The sequence below is a fragment of the Physeter macrocephalus genome, chromosome 10 (assembly GCF_002837175.3).
Source record: "Physeter macrocephalus isolate SW-GA chromosome 10, ASM283717v5, whole genome shotgun sequence".
NCBI lineage: Eukaryota > Metazoa > Chordata > Mammalia > Artiodactyla > Physeteridae > Physeter > Physeter macrocephalus.
In genome coordinates this window covers 83102942-83120847 of record NC_041223.1, presented here as the reverse complement: position 1 = coordinate 83120847, position 17906 = coordinate 83102942, and the positions used below count along the sequence as shown (strand labels likewise).

Below are 17906 nucleotides of genomic sequence, written 5' to 3'. Positions count from 1 at the left end.
CTTGGTTGTAGGTTTTTCCTTTCATCACTTTAAATATCAATATATCATGCCACTCCCTTTTGGCCTGCAGGGTTTCTGCTGAAAATTCAGTTGATAACCTTATGGAAGTTCCCTTTGTACATACTGTGTTACTTTTCCCTTGCTGCTTTTAATATTCTCCCTTTATCATTAATTTTTGCCATGTTTATTATAATATGTCTTAGTGTGATCCTCTTTGGGTTGATCCTGTTTGGGATTCTCTGTGCTTCCTGGACTTAGGTGACTGTTTCCTCTTCCAGGTTAAGGAAGTTTTCAGCTGTTATGTCTTCAAGTATGTTCTCTACCCCTTTCTCTCTCTCTTTTCCTTCTGGGACGCCCTATAATGTGAATATCAGTGTGCTTGGTGTTGTCCCAGAGGTGTCTTAAACAGTCCTCATTTTTTTTTCATTCTTTTTTCTCTTTTCTGGTCTTCAGTAGTGATTTCCACTATTCTGTCTTCCAGCTCACTGATCTGTTCCTCAATATCATTTAGTTTACTGTTGGTTCTTTCTAGTGTATTTTTCATTTCAGTTATTGTATTCTTCATCTCTGCTTGGTTGGTTTTTTTTAATATTTTCTAACTCTTTGTTGAAGACTTATAACTTCTCACTCTATTCCTCCATTCTTCTCCCAAGTTCTTTGAACATCTTTATGATCATTACTTTGAACTCTCTGTTGGGTAGATCCACTACATTTAGTTCTTCTGGGGTTTTATCTTATTCTTTAGTTTTGAATGTATTCCTCTGTTGTCTAATTTTTATTTCTATGTATCTGGTAGTTTGGTTACCTTGGTGAAGTGGCCTTATGTAGGAGACATCCTATATGTCCCAGCAATGCACTCCCCTCTGGTCACCAGAGCTATATGCTCCAGGGGTGCCCCCTATGTGAGCTGTGGGTCCTTCTGTGTGGTGGGCTGACTATGTGGGTGGTCTGGTAGGTGTGGCTGTCCCCCAATCCAGTTGGTTGCCAGGCCCTGCCTTGTGAGGAGGCTGCTGGCCACTGGTGGGAGGGGCCGGGTCATGAAGATGCTAGCTGTGGGAAACCAGGGGGTCCCAGGACTAGTGCTGGCCCACTGGTGGGCAGAGCCAGTTTCTGGAGTGGGTGATTTGTGGGCTGGGGGTCATGGATCTAATGTCAGCCTGCTGGTGGATTGGGCCAGTTCCTGACATGGCTGGCTGCCAGGTCTGGGGTGTCCCAAAGGTGGTGTTGGTCCACTGGTGGGCAGGGCTGGGGCCCAGGCATTCCTGTGGCTGGTCCCAGCCTGCTGGTCAGTGGGCTGGGTCCTGGTATGGCAAGCTGCAGGACTGCAGTCTTCCTGGGGCTAGTGTTAGCTGCATTTTTTTAAATGTTAGAAAAAGTTTAAAATATTTATATATTTGTTTTATCATTATTCTGGAATCTAAGAAAAATTCACAAGAGTATTAAGAAGTCAAAAAGAAAGCACCTGACACAGGCCGTTTGACCAGTGTGTTAAAGCAGAGGCAGCATCCACATATTCCTGGTACTGGAAGACCAACCTTGAATTTCTGCTTGTGCGGCACCTTCCAGTCTTGGACCTTTACCACATGATGGTGACATTTTCAGTGCTGAAGGCATATGAAATGCTCACAGATTAATGAATTCCTGTTGGGGTTCTGACAATACATCATAATTTAAAAATAGTTTTGGGATCAAATAAGTGTGAGATATGCAGCTCTAGAGAGCAATTTTACAGTTATCAATGGTCCATGAATAACAAAATCTGCACATTATTTAGAGGAAGAGAAACATGAACAAAAAATTTTCACATCTTATGTAAGTAGCAATTTTGTATACATATAATAAAGTCATTATTTTCAATTTTGCCACAGTTGTTTTGATAACATTTCCAATTCTTAAGTACTAGTCTACAGAGAATAAGTGGTATTGTTACTTAAAGATTTTTTTGAATTAATAAACTTCGTGTTTTAGTCCAGTTTTAGGGTAAAGCAAAATGAACAGAAAGTACATAGAGTTCCCTTATACCCTCTGCCCCCCACTGTCAACATCCTGAACCACAGTGGTACCCTTGTCACAATTGATGAACCTACACTGGCACCTCATTATCACCCAAAGTTTATAGTATATATTAGATTCACTCTTCGGGGTGTGCATTCTATGGGTTTTGACAAATGTATAATGACATGTATCCACTGTCATACAGAATTGTTTCACTGCCTAAAATTCCTCTGTACTCTACCTGTTCATTCCTCTCTCCCCCCATTTATCCCTCCACAACCACTAATCCTTTTGCTGTCTCCATCGTTTTGCCTTTTCCAGAATGTTATAAAGTTAGAATCCTACAGAATGTAGTCTTTTCAGATTGATTTCTTTCACTTAATACATGCATTGAGGTTTCCCCTGTGTCTTTTCTTGGCTTGATAACTCATTACTTTTTAGCGCTAAGTAATATTTCATTGTCTACATGTACCACAGTTTATTTATCCAGTCACTTACTGAAAAATGTCTTGTGTGGTTTTTTTTGGTTTGAATTTTAATGAAGTTTAACTTACCAGTTTCTTCTCTCATGGCTTGTGCGTTTGGTGTTCTATCTGTAAAAACTCATTGCCATACTCAAGGTCACCTCAATTTTCTTTTATATTATCTTCTAGGAGTTTTAAATTTTTATATTTTAAATTTAGATTTATTATCCTTTTTTTTTTTTTTTTTTTTTTTTGGCTGTACGTGGGCCTCTCACTGTTGTGGCCTCTCCCGTTGCAGAGCACAGGCTACAGACGCGCAGGCTCAGCGGCCATGGCTCACAGGCGCAGCCGCTCCGCGGCATGTGGGATCTTCCCGGACCGGGGCACAAACCCGTGTCCCCTGCATCGGCAGGTGGATTCTCTACCACTGCGCCACCGGGGAAGCCCTATTATCCATTTTGAGTTAATTTTTGTGAAAGATGTAAGGTCTGTGTCTAGATTCTGTTTTGTTTTTGTTTTTTTTTTTGCATGTGGTTGTCCAGCTGTTCCAGCATACATTTGTTGAAAAGACCATCCTTGCTCCTTTGTCAAAGATCAGTTGACTATATTTATGGTAGTCTACTTCTGGGCTTTACATTCTGTTCCATTGATCTGTTTGTCTATTCTTTTGCTAATGATCTTTGTAGCTTTATAGTAAGTCTTCAAGTTGGGTAGTGTCAGTTCTCTGATTCTTCTCCTTCAGTACTGAGTTGGCAATTGTTTGTCTTTTGACTCTCCATATAAACTTTAGAATCAGTTTGTCAATATCCACAAAATAACTTGTTGGAATTTTGACTGGGATTCTGGTGCATCTACAGATCAAGATGGTAAGAACTGACATCTTGACAACATTTGCTTTCTATCCCTGAACATGGAGTATCTCTCCATTTATTTAGTTCTTCCTGGACATCTTTCTTCTGAGCCTTGTAGTTTGCCTCACATAGATCTTGTATATATTAGAAATATACCTCAGTATTTTTTTGAGTGCTAATATAAATAGCAATGTGTTTTTAATTTCAAATTCCATTTGTTCATTACTGGTAGATAGGAAAGTGATTGACTTTTGTATATTCGCTTTGTATCTTGCCACCTTGCTATAATTGCTTATTAGTTCCATGATTTTGTTGTTGTCCTTGAGGTCTTTCAGATGTTCTACATGGATGGTTATACCATCTGCATTTTTTTAAAAAGTGTTTTATTTCTTCCTTCCCAATCTATGTACTTTTTATTTCCTTTTCTTGTCCTACTATATTAGCTAGGACTTTCAGTATGATGTTGAAAAGCAGTGGTGAGAGAGGACATCCTTTCTATGTTCCTGACCTTAGTGAGGAAGCTTTGGGTTTCTCGCCATAAGTATAACGTTAGCTGTAGGTTTTTTGTAGATATTCTTTATCAAGCTGAGGAGGTTCCTCCCTATTCCTAATTTGCTGAGACTTTTTTATCATGGGTGGGTGTTGGATTCTGTCAAATGTTTTTTTCTGCATCTATTAATATGACGATGTAATTTTTCTTCTTTAGCCTGTTGATGTTACATGTTACATTAACTGATTTTTGAATGTTGAACCAGCCTTGCATACCTGGAATAAATCTCACTTTTATGTGGTGTATCAGTTTTTTAATACATTGTTGGATTTTATTTTCTAATATTTTGTTGAAGTTTTTACATCTATGTTCATGAGAGAGATTTGTCTGTAGTTTTCTTTACTTACAACGTCTTTACCTGCTTTTGGTATTAGGGTAATGCTGGTTTTACAAAATGAGTTAAGAAGTATTCCCTCTGCTTCTATCTTCTGGAAGAGATTGAAGAAAATTGGTATAATTTCTTCCTGAAATGTTTAGTAGAATTCAGCAGTAGCATTCAACCCTTCTTGGCCTGGTGCTTTCTGTTTCAGAAGATTATTAATTATTGATCCAATTTCTTTAATAGGTATATTCAGGTTGTCTGTTTCTTCTTGTGTGTTTTAGCAGATCGTGTCATTCAAGGAATTGGTCCATTTCATCTAGGTTGTAAAATCTGTGGGCATAGAGTTGGTCATAGCATCTCTTTGTTATCTTTTTAAAGCTCAGGGTATCTGTAGTGCTGTTCCGTCTTTCACGTCTGATATAAATGATTTCTGTCTTCTTTTTTCTCAGTCTGACTATAGGCTTATCAATTTTATTGCTCTTTCCAAAAAACTAGCTTTTTTGTGGTCCATTTTATGTAATGATTTCTTTGTTTTCAATTTCATTGATTTCTGCACTATTTTTTGTTTGTTTTTTTACTTAATTTGGATTTCATTTCTTCTTCTTTTTATAGTTTCCTAAGGTGGAACCTTAGATTATTGATTTTAGGTCTTTCTTTTTTCCTATTGCATGTATTCAATGCTATAAATTTCCCTCTGAAGGAAATGCTTCACTTCATCTAACAAATTTGGTAAGTTGATTTTTACTTTCATTTTGTTAAAGATATTTTTAAATTTCTCTTGATATTTCTCCTTTGAACCATGTGTTATTTTTAAGTATGTTTTTTACTCTTTAAGTATTTGGGGATTCTCCAGCTATCTTTCTGTTATTGATTTCTAGCTTAATTTACTGTGGTCTGAAATGTTGTAGAATTTCATTCTTTTAAGTGTGTAAGGTGTGATTTGTGGCCCAGAATGTGGTCTATCTTGATAAATATTCTATGTGAGGTTGAGAAGAATGTGTATTCTGCTGTTGGATGAAGTCATCTAGAGATGTCTATACTATCTGATTGCTTGATAGTTCTGTTAACTATGTTATTTCTGATTTTATGCCTCCTGAATCCATCCATTTCTGAGAGGAGTGTTAAAAGTCTCCAACTGTAACAGTGGATTCATCTATCTCCTTGCAGTTTTGCCTCATGTATTTTGATGCTTTGTTGTTAAGTGCATATACACAAAGGATTGTTACGTTTTCTTGAAGTATTCACTCTTTATCATTATGTAATGCTCTCTTTACCCTTGATGACTTTCCCTGTTATGAAGTCTGCTCTGCCTGAAATTAATATGGATACTCTCACTTTCTTTTGATTACTGTCTGCATGGTATATCTTTCTCTATCTCTTTCCTTTTAATTTATATGTGTCTTTATACTTAAATTTGGTTTCTTGTAGACAACATATTGATGAGTTTTATTTTTTTATTCACTCTGACAATTTCTGCCTTTTAATTGTTGTATTTAGTTCATTGACTTTTAAAGTGATTCTTGATACCCTTGGATTAATGTCTACCATATTTGTTACTGTTTTCTATTCATTGTTCTTGTTCTCATAAAGACTTTTTAAGTTGCCAAAATACCACTTTTAATATAAAGTTATACTTTTTGAAATGTTGTTGAAGGCACTATATTATAAGCTAGTTTGTAATATAGCTTCATAGTTGAATTTTAGATACCATGGAAATACTTATAATTAATTTTTCGAAATTTTCCAAAGTCAGTCTTTGTTTTCAAGAAGAAAAACTTGACCGATAAGCATGTAATTTCCTGCAATAAATTTGAAAGAAATCACAGGTTGAGGAATTGCAGGTAAGGATATTTTCTCTGAAATGGGTATAAATTTCCACTCTAAATATTTCAACTGATTTATTTGTTTTTAACAGGAGGCTTGGTTAGGTAATTCTAAATACAGTAAAATTTTTATGATAATTTTCAGAAATTTTATTTCTGTTAAAATGTATTTAAACATTCATGTACTTGGAAGTCATTAGTCTTCAGAATGACAAATGATACATTTTGCTCCACCTCTATTATGTCATAGTAGAATACATTTTGGTAAAAATTCAGTTTTTATTTTAATCTGGAATGTGCTTTGTAGGTTCGTTTAAAGTTTTGTATAAAAGTTGTAGTTGGATAAGATGGAGAAATCAGTGGCTCCCCTAACTTCTCCTTTTTCAACTATTTACCTGCTCTATTAGTATGATTATGTTGCTTTTGTATTGGTAAGAGGCTGCATTTGAGAGTAGTGATCTTTCATTTCTAAACATGAAGAGATGACATATACCTTTCCTGAAATAGTTATTTGATTTGCTTAATTGTATTTTATTTTCTTAACATTTCCCCCCAAATCCCATTTATGTAAACAAAGTGTTTATTAGATTGAGTAGCAAGGTCACCAATAATTTTTTTAAAACAAGTTTTACAAAAGATAAAGTTTGCTATATTTTTTACACACCCAGCAAGTGTGAATTAATACTCAACTTGCTATCACTAATGGCACTGACCTCACGTGATTATTCAGTTTTCATATTTCTTATATTTTAGAAATAAAAGTTGAGTTTTGAATTAACTTTTATCTGTGTCTTGAGAATTTTATAAATGGAACAAAGAACATATTGTCATTATCATTGATGTCCTAAGTAGTTAATTGTATTTAAAGAATAAAGATACTTTTATCTTATTTTTTAAGAGAAAAAAGTAAGAACGCAAAGGATTAAAAGACCGTTTCCTGATATTTTACATTCTGCTGTGCATAGTCTTTGAACAACAAAATATCAAGAACAGATATGAGTCCTAAAAGAGCACTCCTAAGCTGCTGCTTCAAGTAGCTTCAAATATGATGCTCTCGGGGGCTCCCAAATGCCTGGTCACTTTTCACGGTGGCATTTATGGTAGAAAATCTCACAGAATGTCTGACTGTGCTTTTCCATCCCCAGTGGCTCTTCAAATGCCAAATGACATTGCTGGCCAGAATGATTCTCAGTATTTGTTTTCCCAAAGCGTGTACTTTAAAGCTGTTTTTCACACTCTTGAGTTCAATAAGGACAAGTAGCCACGGTCTCTGCCCTCAAGGAGCTTCCGTGTATCAAGGGAGAGAGACGGACAACCAACCAAACACAGTCAAGTAAATACCCTGCTCTTAGTGGGAACACAGGGGAGGAAGCTAGTAGTTCTTCTGAAAGAATTAGAAAACCTTTTACAGTTGAGGTCCTTGACCACAGAATTCATTACACAGAAAATATACCAGAAATGGGAAAAAATTAAGAAAGCCAACTCACAAAAATCTGCAAGCTTGCAAGATAGTATAATTGGTTATTAAAAATAAATCAAGAAAGATGCTTGGCACTGGAGGAAAGGGAGCTACAACTCAGGACATTCAGGTAGAAGGACTCATTTCTTCTCTCCCTTTCTAAAGAGTACAAAAATCATCAAAGAATATAAAAATGCTTGCACTCTAGCAGCCATTTGAGTATTTATTAAGTGTAAGTATGGTGATATTTCCTTTGCACGAGACATCCCAGTTGGTTCTGTCAACAGCTCTTACAGTTAGGCATTACTATTTCCATTTTATAGTTGGAAAACAGTTACGATTAGTAAAGTTGGATAAACTTCCTGAGGTCACCTGGTTAGTATGTGCCATGAAAGGGATCCATGCTGTCTGATTCCAAAGTTCATCCATGCTCTTAGCCACTGCAGCATGCTGTCTCCCTTGTACAAGAGATGTGCTGGAAAGAACATCAAGACACCTGGACCTACCTGGTTCCTGACTTCCAGAAGGAAGCACTCAGGGAGGGGCTTAGCATGGAAGCTCGGTCTCTCTCTGCAGAGACCTAGTTCCAGAGTGCTTACTTTGCTGGGTTTTTTTTTTTGTTTTTTTTTGCTGTACGCGGGCCTCTCACTGTTGTGACCTCTCCCTTTGCGGAGCACAGGCTCCGGACGCGCAGGCTCAGCGGCCATGGCTCACGGGCCCAGCCGCTCCGCGGCATGTGGGGTCTTCCCGGACCGGGGCACGAACCCGTGTCCCCTGCATCGGCAGGCGGATTCTCAACCACTGCGCCACCAGGGAAGCCCGTTGGTGTTTTTTTTTAATTGATGGAGACCACCAGATACCTCTTTTCCCTCAGTGAAAACTAAGATGTTAGCAATCCCTGAAATTCAGTTTCATAATCCAGGAGCATCTCACTCCTTTAGCTTAGAGCTATAAGATAGTCTTTTTTTTTTGTTTTTGTTTTTTAAATGTTGACTTTATATATTTATGTATATATTGGCTGCATTTGGTCTTAGTTGTGGCATGTGGGCTTCTCTCTACTTGTGGCGCCTGGGCTCCAGGGTGCGTGGGCTCCAGGGCACATGGGCTCCATAGTTTGCTGTACGTGGCTTGGTAGTTGTGGTGCCTGGGCTTAGTTGCCTCCCCACATGTGGGATCCTAGTTCCCCCACCAGGGGTCGAACCAGCATCCCCTGCATTGAAAGGTGGACTCTCTACCACTGGACCACCAGGGAACTCCCTAGGATTGTCTTCCGACTTCCCATTTTCTTGGCATGTGACTACAAAATCCTAACCTACACACATAGAAACCAACACTCCTGGTCTCTACCCTTAAGATCCCACTGATTAAGTTATTTTCTTCTTTTTAATTTTTGGAGTCTCTATCAAACTAAGATTTCTCCACTGTTAATAACTGCAATTTGCCCTGCTGGGGAAATGTGAGATGGGGGATGGAGGTCAGAAACTGTCGATTTTGGCTGAGTATTCCTGCTGGATAACAAAGAGAACTTATGCTGGCAGCCAGGGCATTCCTGTCTCAATCTGCATGTCTGGGGTCCACAGGCTGCAGGAAAAAGTGTCTGGCTGACACCCTGGTGGTCAGTGCAAATTTTTTGTCATGGAAGGCCACGTGGGCATCGGTCAAATGCCTGACTCCTGGGATTGACCAAAGCTACTCTTTAATAGGTAAATCCTGTTCCTCCCTAAAACTATCACTCAGAAATACACCAGCCAGTCACATTTCTCATAAGGATTTTTATTTTACAGAGTAGGTCCTAGTTCCATATTGGAAGGAAAGTGAAATCCATCCTTAATTCATCTATTTCATACCCAACTGAATATCATGAGTGGTATCTGGAAACTGCTTGACTTTTTCTTCCTGTCAATTATCTATAAAAAAGATTAGTATTAAAAAAGGCAATAAGTTCCAATTCTTGATTCACATTTTCCTATGAAAGTTAGACTATAAACCATCTTATCTAAAGTTTTCAGTTTAGAGATATGCTTGAAGTGAGAAATGAAAAATTATAGTATCCTGAAGATCTCTGTGTTCATGGGCAAGTTTGCCCAAGTCTTACGTGGAGCACAGAGAAAATGATGTTTTTTATGTTAAATTCATGAAGCAGAAAGGGAGAATCTATGGAATGCTTTTGTGTCCAGTATTCACAGTATGCATATTAACTGAGAACAAAAGGAAATTATAACAGAAATTGATTTAAAGATGTAATACTGGGGGAGATTATTTTAATTTGACAAAGTTAATATCTTCAGCAGTGCAATGACTACACATGCAAACCTCCTAATTGGATTTTTGTCTTTATAGCACTTGCACTTTATTACAAATGAAATGGAGCATTGCCCAGATAAATATCACTTAACATGGAGCAGGCACCTGTGGGCTCGTAACTCATATAAATTTGGACTTTGACTGTTGAACCAGGGGCTCAATGTATGTACCTTTAAGTTATTACTCTATCGTAACTCTTGTAAAATAAAGGATGGGATGCTATAATATTCTTCTGTTCTCATGTATTAGAGATAAAAATTTTAAATGGGCACTATAGTAATAGGCATTATAAATTATAAAATAGTTCATTAAAGAAAATAGCTTAACTGTTAGCGCTAGTATTGCCAGTATCATAACTGTTCAGAATAATGCTATACAATTTTAAAATAACCAGTAATAAAGTGATTTCTTCAGAGTATTATTACCTTACAGGGTAAAATGCATGAACATTACTTTATCAAACACTGAGACATAGAACTAACAATTTGTCTTTATTGAGGCAGCGTGTTTTAACAAAAGTGATCTCAGAAATGAGAAAAAAACAGAAAAATACATCAACTATGTATAATTAAGTAACTGGGAGACAAATTATATTTCTTTACTTAAATATCTGAAGTGAAAAAAAGGATGAAAACCTGAGTATACTTGTTCTAGCCAGCAGTGCAAAGAGTCAGGATAAAGAAATCTGAGAAATAGCAAATCAACATGAGTCTGAACAATTTCTCCTTTGGCTTGAGTCCTGGTACCTGGAAATAGGCAAACACCGGACAGAATACACTTCTCTTGATTTCTGTTCCCTTAACATTCTATTAAAATGCTATTCTTGGTAAGCTTTCCTCACTATCAGCAGAACAATGCCCTCTGATCTAAAGAGGTGTGCTTGGAAGGCATGATGGATTTACCTCCCTCTCGGGGCTGAGGAGTGAGTGCCTACCTAGCCCCCCGCACAAGGCACACAACAGGCCCTGCACCACATGAGAGACCCCAGGCATCTGGGCGGTAACCCCCCAGCGGTCCAGCATCCTGGGTCTGCAATGAAGCATGTGGAGATGCAGCTGGACGTATGGAACTGAGGCCCAGGACACAGACCGTCTGGAGACAGGAAGGATGAGTTTGTTTTTCTTGGGGGGTAGCTGATACTGTCGGGGGCGGGGTTGGTGAGCTAGCTCTGCAGGGCGCAATGGCGTCGAATGAGAAAGGTAGAGGGTCAAGACGGGACTGGGGCTGCAGGACAGTTAGAGAGCATGCTTTACAAAACGGGGAAGAGGTCCAGTTTCAAGCACGATGCTCCAGTCACAGTGTCAAATGATGCAGGAAGATGAGCATTAAAAGAACTGTGGATGTGTCAGGTAGGAGTTAACAGGTGACCTTAGCAGGTGCAGTCTGGGTGAACCGCGAGTGTGGAGGCCAGATTCCCACTCTCTGAGGTGGGTTAGAGCGGGGACGTGGTGAAAAGCCAGCTTTGTCTCTGCTGGCATCGATTTCTGCTGTTATTTCCACCGCAGAAATGGCGGGAGGAGGAACAGAATAGCTTAGTGACACAGTTCTCAGCGTTGCAGTCACCTTCAGAAGGGTTTATTTAAAAATTTTTTAAATAGTAATTAAGGCCAAACCAGTTAAATCCGAATCTCTGGGGATGGGACCTAGATATTGATATTTTAAATAGCACTCCAGGTGATTTTAATGTTCAGCTAAAATTGACAACCAGTGGATTCATTAATAAGAATATGGGTTCTAGAATCAGCATTAGTTTAAATGTCAGCCTCACTAAATGTGGGAACTTCAGTTTCCCTAGAGAACTGGGAATAGCAATAGTATCTTCCTCATTGGAGTATAATAAGAAGGGTACAGTGACATGCGGTACTATTACTGGCTGTTGTTGTATCATTAACACACACAGCTGACCTCGCTGATTCCTCTGGCCCTCTGGGACAGCTCTCCCTCTCCATGGTATTTACATCATCTCGTGTAGCGCAGCCAGGCTGCTGAGCACTTGAACACAAGAACAGCCGCGGAGGGTGGCACGGCATCTTCTTCCCGACTCTGAAGTCCTTGCTTCTGTGGCTGGAACCGGCCAGGGGGCTGGATGTTGGATGTCCTTCTGGGGGCCGGGCCAGGACCTGGACTACTTCTGTGACCTCCTGTAGAGCCCAGTCCAGAGCAGATGTGTTGTTGTCTAAGCGATGGAGTGACTGACCAATGCGCAAAATATAGGTTCTTCTCTTTATGCGAGAGACAGAGAGAGAGAGAAAGTACAGCCCTTGGCGACCACATAATAACCAAGACACGAGGAGAGGCAGACTCTCCCATTCTTTGCACGCATCGACTCAGCAACCCTTCTCCTGCTTACGCCTGGTCATTGGCTCTTGCCCCAGTGTTAGCTGGGTCAAAGGCTTTTTGCTTTGTTCTTGTTCTTGCTGGAGTTTTATGTATGCATCTTGGGCCTTTTGTCTCCAGCGCCAATCATAGAAATTTATGATTCCCTCAGAGAACTTGATAGGATCTCAAGCCACTGTTCATTTTCTACCCTGCATTAAAGTCATCTGTGGTCACACCATATGTGCTGGGAGACCATAAATACTATATTCTTTGCCATGGCAGTGGGTGGATAGGCATTTGGAAACGTTCACCGGATGATGGTACCTGCATAGCCCCTGGTTTCTTTCCTGGCTTCCTACTCTTGGGTCTTACCTTGGCTGACATTGTCAAAGCAAAACTTGTCCTGGAGCAAGTGAAACAGGCAAGGAAGATTTTATTCAATGCTATTTCAGCGTGGCGGACACTCAGTCTGAACTAATTTCTGCTGAAACAAAAGGCAGGAGGTTTTTTTCTTTTTTAAAAAATTTTTTTATATAGACTGAGATATTTGGCACTCATTTTCTCTTTTTTTTGTTGAAGTGGTTGATTTACAATGTTGTATTAGTTTCTGGTGTACAGCAAAGTCATTCAGTTATACATATATATGTATATATATATATATATATATATATCCGTATCCACTGTTTTTCCGATTCTTTTCCTTTATAGGTTATTACAAATTATTGAGTATAGTTCTCTCTGCTATACAGTAGGTCCTTGTTGGTTATCTGTTTTATATAAAGTAGTGTGTATATGTTAATCCCACACTCCTAACTTATCCCCCTACCCCTTATCCCCTGGTAACATTAAGGTTTTATTCTACATCTGTGACTCTACTTCTGTTTTGTAAATAAGTTCATTTGTATTTTTTGTTATGCAGCTGGACGTAGGGAGCTGAGGCCCAGGACACAGACCGTCTGGAGACAGGAAGGATGAGTTTGTTTTTCTTGGGGGGTAGCTGATACTGTCGGGGGCGGGGTTGGTGAGCTAGCTCTGCAGGGCGCAAAGGCGTCGAATGAGAAAGGTAGAGGGTCAAGACGGGACTGGGGCTGCAGGACAGTTAGAGAGCATGCTTTACAAAACGGGGAAGAGGTCCAGTTTCAAGCACGATGCTCCAGTCACAGTGTCAAATGATGCAGGAAGATGAGCATTAAAAGAACTGTGGATGTGTCAGGTAGGAGTTAACAGGTGACCTTAGCAGGTGCAGTCTGGGTGAACCGCGAGTGTGGAGGCCAGATTCCCACTCTCTGAGGTGGGTTAGAGCGGGGACGTGGTGAAAAGCCAGCTTTGTCTCTGCTGGCATCGATTTCTGCTGTTATTTCCACCGCAGAAATGGCGGGAGGAGGAACAGAATAGCTTAGTGACACAGTTCTCAGCGTTGCAGTCACCTTCAGAAGGGTTTATTTAAAAATTTTTTAAATAGTAATTAAGGCCAAACCAGTTAAATCCGAATCTCTGGGGATGGGACCTAGATATTGATATTTTAAATAGCACTCCAGGTGATTTTAATGTTCAGCTAAAATTGACAACCAGTGGATTCATTAATAAGAATATGGGTTCTAGAATCAGCGTTAGTTTAAATGTCAGCCTCACTAAATGTGGGAACTTCAGTTTCCTTAGAGAACTGGGAATAGCAATAGTATCTTCCTCATTGGAGTATAATAAGAAGGGTACAGTGACATGCGGTACTATTACTGGCTGTTGTTGTATCATTAACACACACAGCTGACCTCGCTGATTCCTCTGGCCCTCTGGGACGGCTCTCCCTCTCCATGGTATTTACATCATCTCGTGTAGCGCAGCCAGGCTGCTGAGCACTTGAACACAAGAACAGCCGCGGAGGGTGGCACGGCATCTTCTTCCCGACTCTGAAGTCCTTGCTTCTGTGGCTGGAACCGGCCAGGGGGCTGGATGTTGGATGTCCTTCTGGGGGCCGGGCCAGGACCTGGACTACTTCTGTGACCTCCTGTAGAGCCCAGTCCAGAGCAGATGTGTGCTTGTCTAAGCGATGGAGTGACTGACCAATGCGCAAAATATAGGCTCTCCTCTTTATGCGAGAGACAGAGAGAGAGAGAAAGTACAGCCCTTGGCGACCACATAATAACCAAGACACGAGGAGAGGCAGACTCTCCCATTCTTTGCACGCATCGACTCAGCAACCCTTCTCCTGCTTACGCCTGGTCATTGGCTCTTGCCCCAGTGTTAGCTGGGTCAAAGGCTTTTTGCTTTGTTCTTGTTCTTGCTGGAGTTTTATGTATGCATCTTGGGCCTTTTGTCTCCAGCGCCAATCATAGAAATTTATGATTCCCTCAGAGAACTTGATAGGATCTCAAGCCACTGTTCATTTTCTACCCTGCATTAAAGTCATCTGTGGTCACACCATATGTGCTGGGAGACCATAAATACTATATTCTTTGCCATGGCAGTGGGTGGATAGGCATTTGGAAACGTTCACCGGATGATGGTACCTGCATAGCCCCTGGTTTCTTTCCTGGCTTCCTACTCTTGGGTCTTACCTTGGCTGACATTGTCAAAGCAAAACTTGTCCTGGAGCAAGTGAAACAGGCAAGGAAGATTTTATTCAATGCTATTTCAGCGTGGCGGACACTCAGTCTGAACTAATTTCTGCTGAAACAAAAGGCAGGAGGTTTTTTTCTTTTTTAAAAAATTTTTTTATATAGACTGAGATATTTGGCACTCATTTTCTCTTTTTTTTGTTGAAGTGGTTGATTTACAATGTTGTATTAGTTTCTGGTGTACAGCAAAGTCATTCAGTTATACATATATATGTATATATATATATATCCGTATCCACTGTTTTTCCGATTCTTTTCCTTTATAGGTTATTACAAATTATTGAGTATAGTTCTCTCTGCTATACAGTAGGTCCTTGTTGGTTATCTGTTTTATATAAAGTAGTGTGTATATGTTAATCCCACACTCCTAACTTATCCCCCTACCCCTTATCCCCTGGTAACATTAAGGTTTTATTCTACATCTGTGACTCTACTTCTGTTTTGTAAATAAGTTCATTTGTATTTTTTGTTTTTCAGATTCCACATATAAGTGATATCATAGGAGTGTTTTTTAAGTGCCAGGTGAACTGGTAGAAAAGCACTGGCAGATGTTAGGGGGGAGACTGAGTATCGGGGTGTGTGTAACATTGAGTTATTCCTGAGTTTGCAAGTGTTCGTCTCTGTGACTATGGCATCTGCGTTTGCTAATTGGTGCCCATCAAGTCAGGCTCCTATTCTCCCACAGAGAATGGGAAATCAGTCAGGGCTCTTTCTTAATGAGTACATTTCAAAGGGGTGACTCCCAGGTCATTTACTACCTACATTCTGAGGTAGTAAACCTGGGGAGAGGTTGGGAGGAGATTTACATCTCAAAGGGGCAGAGAAAGAATTTAGGACTACAAGTTTTCTAAAATAAATGCTCTCAGAAAAGGAGGTCAAGGCTTAGAGTCAGGAAGACGCCTGCTCTAAAGTTCCAAGCTGAGGGGAACGTGAGGGCTGTCTTGGTCACCATGTTTGAATTTTCTTCGGTTTAATCTTTTTCTTAACATCAGTTCCTCTAGACTCTCTTGATTCTGGTTTTAGTTCTGCCTTTATGCTATGGTTTAAGTCAAAATTTTATTGTACTAATACATTTTTTTTAATCTTTGAAAAATTGTATTAATTGGGAAAATACATAAATTTAAAATCACATACACACACAGTCTTTAGATTTGGAAGCAATCTTAAAATTAATCTTGTAACAGGTTGACTCCATGTTGCATCTGTTTCTTTGACTTTAGCCTTTGCTTTTTGTTGCTTTTGTTATTATAATCACACCTAATGCCCTGCCTCAGGGAACCCTGCCCGCCTGTGGATGGCTGCAAGGAAAAAGAAACTAACACATCCCCTCCCCCAAATAATTCCAGGTGATTATTTGCAAGACTGAAGGCCCTTTTACTTTACTTCCTCATCTCCTCCCCACTCTCTGTGGGATGGGAGGAGGAGATAAAAGAAACTGACATCCAAACCCCGATAAGATGGTGTATCGGAGACACTAGTCTGCCATCTTCTCAGTCTGCCGGCTTTCCGAATAAAGTCGTATTCCTTGCGTCAACACCTCGTCTGCGATTCATTGGCCTGTCATGTGGTGAGCGGAGCGAGCTTGGACTCAGTAACAATCTAACACAATCCCATGTCAGATATTTGAGGCTCCTTGATAGCATTCTGCCCCAGTTTAATTATCTCTAGGGAAGATAAGTATCAGATAATTCTTCCTTTCTTTGGCCATGTCCTCGCCCTCAAAGATAAAAATGTGCAAATGTAACTCTCACTCACAAGAGAGTCCCTGTAGTAAATATACACATGGTTGAACTTTGGCCTTCCCTTCCCTGTCTTCTCATCTTTGGTTTGGATAGCCACTGTTCTGTTTACGAGGTTGGTTCAAGGCAGCTCATTACCCTGGTTGTTTTTTTCAACATTAAGATGCAGCACTCAGCAATGAATGCAAAATTTCCGAATGACCCATTCAGAGTAGGAAATGATCACCCCATTTCCTTTGGACACTTTAATTCCATTAATGGAGACAGAGATCAAAATCATTTTTGGTAACTTTTCACATGTACTTTCTTACTACATATTTAAAATGTAAGTGTTGGACTTTACGTAGACTCTTATTGAATATATTGTGTTGGATTTGGTCCACCATTGTAGCTTGTCAAGACCATTGGAATACTGGTTGTATCCTACATTTTCTTAGCTAGTTTTTCCATTTTCATGTAATCTGCTACACTGATGAAAGTTACTTCTGCTTCATCAGCAGAGTCTGAGAAGAGCCATTGCCCAGCACTTAACAGTGAGCCTGCGCTCAGAGGACTTGGTCATTCAAGGAGGTAAACATTCACCTCCTCCTTCCCGATCTTGCTTCCTAAGACACCTAATGTGCTCTTCAACAAGTCTTTATTACTTTCTGATTATTCTCATAAACTTAGTTTTTAAAAGGCAAAAGATTTAAAAACAATTATAGTAGATTCTTTATTTCAGTTTGTTCTTCAGCTCCCTCGTGGCATTTCTGGGCATTTATTCCAACCAAAACACATAGCTGGAATAGTATTTAAGAAAACCCATGCGATCTATCTGAAAAGCTTATAGTTTCTCTGGGAAAAAATTGCTAGAATTATTCTTGGAAAAAACCAAAACTGTCATTTTTACACTCACGAACAACCAAGACACAGAAGGGCCGGGTGTGCTTTGCTTGATTTCTTTGTCAGAGTGATGTCTTCTCTGCTTTCCACTCAGTTAGGAAAATATTTCAAGGCATGAGCCTTCTTTAATCCCTCACATAATTAGTGTTCAAACATGAATTTTCATAACTGGGGTGTTTCTGAATTGGCATTCTATGGATTCATTTGGCAGCAAAACAAAATTTTTGGATGATTTTTAAAATTTTTATTATGTAACATTCTCTGCATATGAAGACATGTAGCATATAAAGTATGATGCTAGTAGTACAACAAACACTCACCGCTCCGTGTAAGAACAAGAACATCACCAAGGTCACTGTGGTTTTCCTTAGTGACCTTCCACTGCTTTTCCTTTTTGGGAGGTAATTTTCATCCTGAATTTTATGTTTACCATAAAATGCCTTTAAAGAATATTATTTATTTCCTTTAAAGAATATTATTTATTTCCTTTAAAGAATATTATTACAACATATGTAAGTATCCCTAAATAATAGATTAATTATGCTTGTTTGTATATTTTCATTTTCAAAAAATGAGGTAAACA

The 17906-nt window shown here is 39.4% G+C and overlaps 1 protein-coding gene across 12 annotated transcripts in view; it reads left to right on the top strand.

The window, feature by feature from the left end:
* Positions 1-17906, top strand: part of LOC102992272 (translation initiation factor IF-2-like) — a 111815-nt gene that overhangs the window by 48397 nt on the left and 45512 nt on the right. The window lies entirely within an intron of this gene.